Genomic DNA, 6,649 nt, shown 5'->3' with positions numbered 1-6,649 from the left:
AGGTGACTACAGTGGTACCTCAGGTGGCAGTGGAGTTCAGAAACAAATAGGCTGGTAAGACTGATGGTCGAAAGAATAAAGAAACTTAAGGTTGATTACTCCTGGCGGACGACATTGTCTTGCAAGAAAGGCATGACTGGATGACACACTGAACAAGAGCATTCTGCACTGCAGCATTTTGTTGCAGCTCACACTTGCTACAGCATAAAGTCGACCTGTGGCTAACACAGACCTCCCAGTGTCCCTGTTTTCCAGGATGGTCCCGGATTTACAGAAGTCATCCCAGTTTCTGATTTGATCCCGGAATGTCCCAGCTTTTCCTTAGGATGTCCCTATTTTAATCGGAGAAATGTTGGAAGGTATGGCGTTATGCGACACCCCCCCCCCAAGCCAAGGAGATAAGTAACTACACAACCTTTAGAAGACATCTGAAGGCAGCCCTGTATAGTGAAGTTTTTTTTAAAAAAAAATGTTTAATGTTTTATTATGTTTTTATATATGTTGGAAGCTGCCCACAGTGCCTGAGGTGGTTGTTGTTGTTGTTGTTGTTGTTGTCGTCGTCATCACCATCATCATTGAATAGGATGCCCCCATTTTCATCAGAGAAATGTCAAAGGCTATGCAAACATTAGCTTAGTTTTACATAACCTATAACTGGGGCTGGTTTGGCAGAAACCAGCTAGGGATCTAAGAATCCTGAATTTAGGCATTTGGAGCTTGCACCTTGTACTACAACGCTGCTCCAGGAAAAAAGGTGTGGGCCTGTGCCCCATAATCAAAAGGCACAGAGTCATAAAGCACAAAGCTGTGTAATTTGGCCAAGTGACTTGTGCTATTTTTACGATGTGATAGGAGGTCTCCATTTCAGGTAAAAACAACAGGGGGTGTATGGGCTGAATAGCTCTCTCCTCAAGATCCAAGGTTCTACCTGTTTTACGACTGCATAATACTCATCTGAATTCCCTCCAACTTTTTATTAATTCGGTTCATAATGCGCTGCAATATAACATTTCCTACTCTGTGTGCATGTTTGTACTTCTGGGAGTATTATTCTGAGAGATGTGCAGGAAAAGGCAGGTCTTTGCCTCACCTCTGTCTTCCAAATGAAGTCCTCTGAATAGAACCAGCTGAAGTTCATTTTGAAAATTTAATTTATCCATCTTGTCTTCTCTTCCATAAGAATGGCATTCCATGTTGGACAACACCACAACTTGGGCAACAAACCATTTTTGCAATCACTTTTTTTAAAAAAACACATACACCTCTGTAGCACCATCCTATGCCTGTGTTCATTGGAACTTACTCCTAGGGAAGCATGCATAGGATTGCAACTAGTTGGGCACAAATATCCTCTTCTCTCTCACCCTTCATGGGTGATGGAAATGGCCTGAAATCCCAATGACTCTTCACCTCGTCTGCACTTTGTGTTATGTACTGAAGTTCTCACCCTGGGCCAGCAGGGGGATACTGTAGATAGTTATGCAAATGAAGGATCAAAAGTGACGTTCAGTGATTGGATAGTTAGTATGCAAATGAAGGATCGAAAGTGACGTTCAGTGATTGGATAGTTTTAGAAAGTTGTTACAGTAACAAGGTACTGGAGCTCTATATAAGCAGGCTGACTGAGGCCTTCAGTTCATTTCTGTTCCAGTTTACAAATAAAGAAGAGCTGTTCGAAGAATCGCTGTGTCGTCTGATAGGTTCACCCACAACTTAACACTTTGCATCTAAAGCGGTATCACCCCACTTTAAACAGCCATGGCTTCCCACAAAGCGTCCTGGAAACAGTAGGGTGCGAGAGTTGTTTGGAGATTTCTGTTCCCCTCCAACAGCTACAATTCCCAGAGCTTCCCTGCAAAGAGGGATTGGTTCATAGCTGTCAACTTTTCCCTTTTCTTGTGAGAAATCCTATTTGGAATAAGGGAATTTCCCTTAAAAAATGGGAAATATTGACAGCTATGGATTGGTTGTTAAAACCATTCTGGGAACTGTAGCTTTGAGAGGGGAACAGGAGTTTCCTAACACCTCTCAGCAGCCTTATGAAACTACACTTCCCAAAATTCTCTGGGGGAAGCCACAACTCTTTAAAGTGGTATCATGTTGCTTCCATTGCATGGCACGGATGTGGCCAACATCTGTGGTGTGTTTGGGACAGACTAGGACCTAAGTATGCTGCTTAAAGTCAGGTGATCATTTTCAAAATGGATGCTAACCTTTCCCTCTTCTTTCCTTGTGCGTGCAGGAGAGGGTGCACACCCACCAGCCGATGATGGTTTTGCAGTCGTCTCCCCCCCCCCCCACTTCGATGCCTTTGTTTGCTGAACAAAGGCCTCGAAGAACAGGACTCTTGACAGGACTGAAAGTCTTCAGGAATAACAACAACCCAGCCACCGCCACCCTTGGCGCGTGGCAGATGGTTTCGGAGACAATCCTCGAGAGCCAGGATTAAAAAGCAATTTCCAGCAACTTCAAAATGGGTCTCCATATTTGGGTCACCAAATTAACTCTTTCGAGGGGAGGAGAAGAGGACTTATGCATTGGATTCCCCATGCATCATCGGTCTGTTTAAAGCAGGAGGTATAAGAAGCAGAGGCTGGCCCATCAGGGCAAATGGGGCTGTGCCCCACCAGCCTCAGAAAGCCCAGAGACAGCCTCTCCTCTGCTTGCCTACTGACATCCAGCCCAAAGAGCGGCTGGTCAGCTTCCTGCTCCTTGGCCTCAGTATTGGACTTGTAGAACTCAGCAGGGAGGAGGAGGATGGGGACAAAACTAGAATCAGCTGCCTCTGCCTGTCGTTGGCTGTGGCGCCCCCTGCTGTTGGGCTCCCCACCTTCTTCCCAACCAGTCCTCAATGGGCTCCACTCACCACAGGCTAGAACTCAGCAGGGAGGAGGAGGATGGGGACAAAACTAGAATCAGCTGCCTCTGCCTGTCGTTGGCTGTGGCGCCCCCTGCTGTTGGGTTCCCCACCTTCTTCCCAACCAGTCCTCAATGGGCTCCACTCACCACAGGCTAGTCTAGCTGGATGCAGAGGAGTGGTGGGAGGCACCAGATGGGGAACCCCCAAGGGACACCCCAGGGGAAGAAGGCTCAGAGCCAGGAGATTGGTGGTAGGATGATGATCCAGTGGGAGAAGAGGGGGGCAGACTCGGGGGAGGAAGTGTCGGAAGCTGAAGAGCAACAGGGTTTAGTGAGCAGGAAGAGACTGTGGCAGAGAGCAGTCCAGACTCAGGGGCAGAAGAGGAGGCTGGAGAGGACAAGGGCCAAAAGGCAGAGGTGAGGTTGGCTGCTGAAGAATCCAGGGAGTCTGCTCCTGCTGCTGCAACCAGCTCCTCTCCACCCGAAGCTCCCAGAACCAGAAGAGGTGTGAAGAGGGTGGAGCAAAGAGAGACAAGACAAGACAGAGGTACCACTGTACTTTTAAACTCAGCTTTTTTGTGCGCAACGTAGAAACTTTTAAAAGTGGCACCCAAAATAGCAATATACCACTCTAAAAAAAGGAAACTGTTCTTTTAATACCATACCTTCCCTCTTCTCACGACACTCAGATCTCAATACACAACTAGTCGTCATGATCAAAGACATTTCCAAGGTGAGATTCCATGTTCCGTTCCCATAACTTCTGGTTTTCAGAATACCCATGATTTCCTTTGTTGAAGTTGGGAGCATCCCTTCCAACGTTCTTCATGCACATTTTAGCCTCTGTTCAGGTTCACTATCTTCATCTCCATTGAAGATTGCTGCTACAGAAAGTGTTTTTGGAGCTAGGCTTAGAGTAGGCTCTTTAGGTTTACAGTAGTACCTCTGGTTAAGTACTTAATTCGTTCCGGAGGTCTGTACTTAACCTGAAACTGTTCTTAACCTGAAGCACCACTTTAGCTAATGGGGCCTCCCGCTGCTGCTGCTGCTGCCACTGGAGCACAATTTCTGTTCTCATCCTGAAGCAAAGTTCTTAACCTGAAGCACTATTTCTGGGTTAGCGGAGTCTGTAACCTGAAGCATATGTAACCTGAAGCGTATGTAACCGGAGGAACCACTGTATTTGCTCCGAGCTTGATGGATATCTCAGGCAGTTGGTTCCTTCGAAACCTGTGTGCCAATGGCAAACCCGAACTCAGACATTTTGGCAGGAGCAGGCTTTGCGTCGAGGTCGTCAGTTCCTTCATCAGCTGCTGACTTCTCCACACTGTGACTCAAACTTTCCCCTCCATTACTGGAAAGAACAGTCTTAGTTTTCACAGGTTTTTCTGCCTCCTTCTTCGGGTCCTCCGTCAAGAAGTGGCCGCTTCAGCTTCATGTCGCCTCCTTTGCCGTCTGCCATTTTGCCCCCAATGTTTTTTATTTCTGACCTACTCCTGATTCCGGCTCCTGACGTCAAACATGCAGCTTTTTTGGCTCAGCTGTGAATTGAGATTTGGGGCTACTTCTGTGTAGGCTTTGACTATGTTACACTGATTTGCAGTGCCCTCCTGTTGGTGGGCTAGGGGTGTTTGTCAAGGGTGTCCTGAGTCCAGGTCCACACCCCATTTTTAACCTTTGGAAAAACCCACAGGTTTGCATCCATCTCAAGTTGATGTAAACATTTCCTTCTGGGGAATAGTCACATGACAACAGGGCCAGGGGCAAAGGTAGGTGGAGCAACACATCTATATTTTTATCTTTTTATGGCAGGCTGATTTCTATAAACACACACACCCTCCAGCCAGCTGTGTAGCCTCTCTAGCCAGGCAAGAAAACACCCAAGGTTGGGTATAAAGTGTGGCTGGTGAAGGTGTTCAGCATGGGGAGAATCCTGAAGGCCAGGAACAGGCTAGGGGAGGCACCCACAAGGGCTAAGGTTCCTGGTTCCCAGTTTGTGGCTGGACCCACTGCCATCTTCACTGGCCCAGAAGCAAAATTTGTACCCAAGTAGAAATGGGGAAGAAATTCGATTCAAATTGCATTTAAAGGCAGGTCTAACCTAAGCGGCACTTTCTGTAACAACACATCGAACCAAAACGCAGCCCTCCTTCTAGATTTGCTCTTCCTGAGTTTTCCAGCACAGTTCTCCTGTCTGCCAACGTGCACAAAAATCCATGCGCGAGGGCAAAGTGCGTGCATAAAAATACCTTTGTGGATGAAAATAACATGCAAAAAGGCCATGATTGGGGGAAATGGCTTTGCAAAAATGTGCAAAATTGCATATAAGCATTTGCATGTGAGGAGAAGTTCACACTAAAGTCCTGATGAATTTTCATGAGGACTGGGTGGTGTGTGTGTGTGTGTTTAGCAAAAGCACAAATATATGGAAAGATAGAGAACAGAACTCGAGGTTGGAAAAATGAGAAACCGAGAGAAACCAAAACTGATAGATTCCCCCCCCCCCCACTGTAACTCTCAAGCCGTTCTCCCTTAATCAGACCCAGAAACAGACATATCATAACAGGAGAAAGGACATACATTTAAAAAATACCCATGCTGATCCCCCCCCCCCAATGTTGAAAACAAATTGTGTATGAGGTGATTATGGAACGAAAGAGGCTGGTAAAGCAAAATGACAGAGTAGCTTCAATCTGGATAAAAGCTGAAAGAGCTGGTAATTTGCCATTGATTTCCAAGGCACATCCGCCTAATGACTTTTTTTTTTTGCATTAAAAGCAACACATCTGCCGGCTGCTGCCCGACCCCCACATCTGCTATTTGTTGAAACAAAATCATGTCCTCATCATACATTCGCCCCACATTCTCCCAACATCTGCATGGATGTGTGTTGCCCTCCCCACCTTTGTCAGGGTCATTGTTTTCCCAGCATCAGTTGGTTTGTGTGTTGCAGGAGATGGGATTTGAGGCTGGTAGCTTATTTTCGTAGTTTGATGGGGGAGATGACTCCAGTAGGAAGCCTCCGAGCATGCAAGCAACCTCTGAAACTCCACTACAACCAGCAGCTGTGACTAGGGCTACTCTAGGAGGCCAGAGTATGTCAGGTGTCCTCCTTGAGCGTGGGTAGGCAAACTAAGGCCCAGGGGCTGGATCCGGCCCAATCATCTTCTAAATCCAGCCCACGGATGGTCCGGGAATCAGCGTGTTTTTAGATGAGTAGAATGCGTCCTTTTATTTAAAATGCATCTCTGGGTTATTTGTGGGGCATAGGAATTCGTTCATTTTTTTCTCTCTCTCCAAAATATAGTCCGGCCCCCCACAAGGTCTGAGGGACAGTGGACCGGCCCCCTGCTGAAAAAGTTTGCTGACCCCGTCCTTGAGCCTTCTAGTGCTTGGAAGCAACTCAGATCTTTTGAGTCGGGCATCCTTGGAAGAGAAATGGCAATGCAGGTAGAAAGAACTTTTGCTGAGCCTTTTGCTCTTGAAATTCATTGTACAATGTGTTAACGGAGAAATCCAAGGGCTCCCTTGGACAAAAAAACAAGGACACCAGCCAGGAATACCAGAGCAAAACAGCAGCCAGTAGGTTTGGTCTTTATTGAAGACTGTCGCGACAAGACTCCCACCTGCCACCAGGTGAAACAAAATGGAAGCCCAGAACAAAAGAAGACCCCAACTTTTATTAGTTACTAATCCCCCAAACTACACCCCTAGAACTACATCACAACTACATAATGACTACATCATTGACACATCACAAAAAGGAGGGGTTGAGGGAGGAGTTGTGGAG

The 6,649-nt window shown here is 46.7% G+C and overlaps 1 pseudogene across 1 annotated transcript; it reads right to left on the bottom strand.

Moving 5' to 3' along the window:
* Positions 1–3,418: 3,418 nt before the first annotated feature.
* LOC310832804 (PEST proteolytic signal-containing nuclear protein-like) lies at positions 3,419–4,540 on the bottom strand (annotated as a pseudogene). The gene is made up of 2 exons: positions 4,038–4,540; positions 3,419–3,789 (listed from the first exon to the last, which is right to left on the bottom strand). The product of its transcript is annotated as a PEST proteolytic signal-containing nuclear protein-like (transcript).
* Between the last annotated feature and the right edge of the window lie 2,109 nt (positions 4,541–6,649).

The sequence above is a fragment of the Podarcis gaigeae genome (assembly GCF_964106915.1).
Source record: "Podarcis gaigeae genome assembly, chromosome: 15".
In the NCBI taxonomy this organism is placed as follows: Eukaryota; Metazoa; Chordata; class Lepidosauria; order Squamata; family Lacertidae; genus Podarcis; species Podarcis gaigeae.
This window is presented reverse-complemented; position numbering and strand designations above follow the sequence as displayed.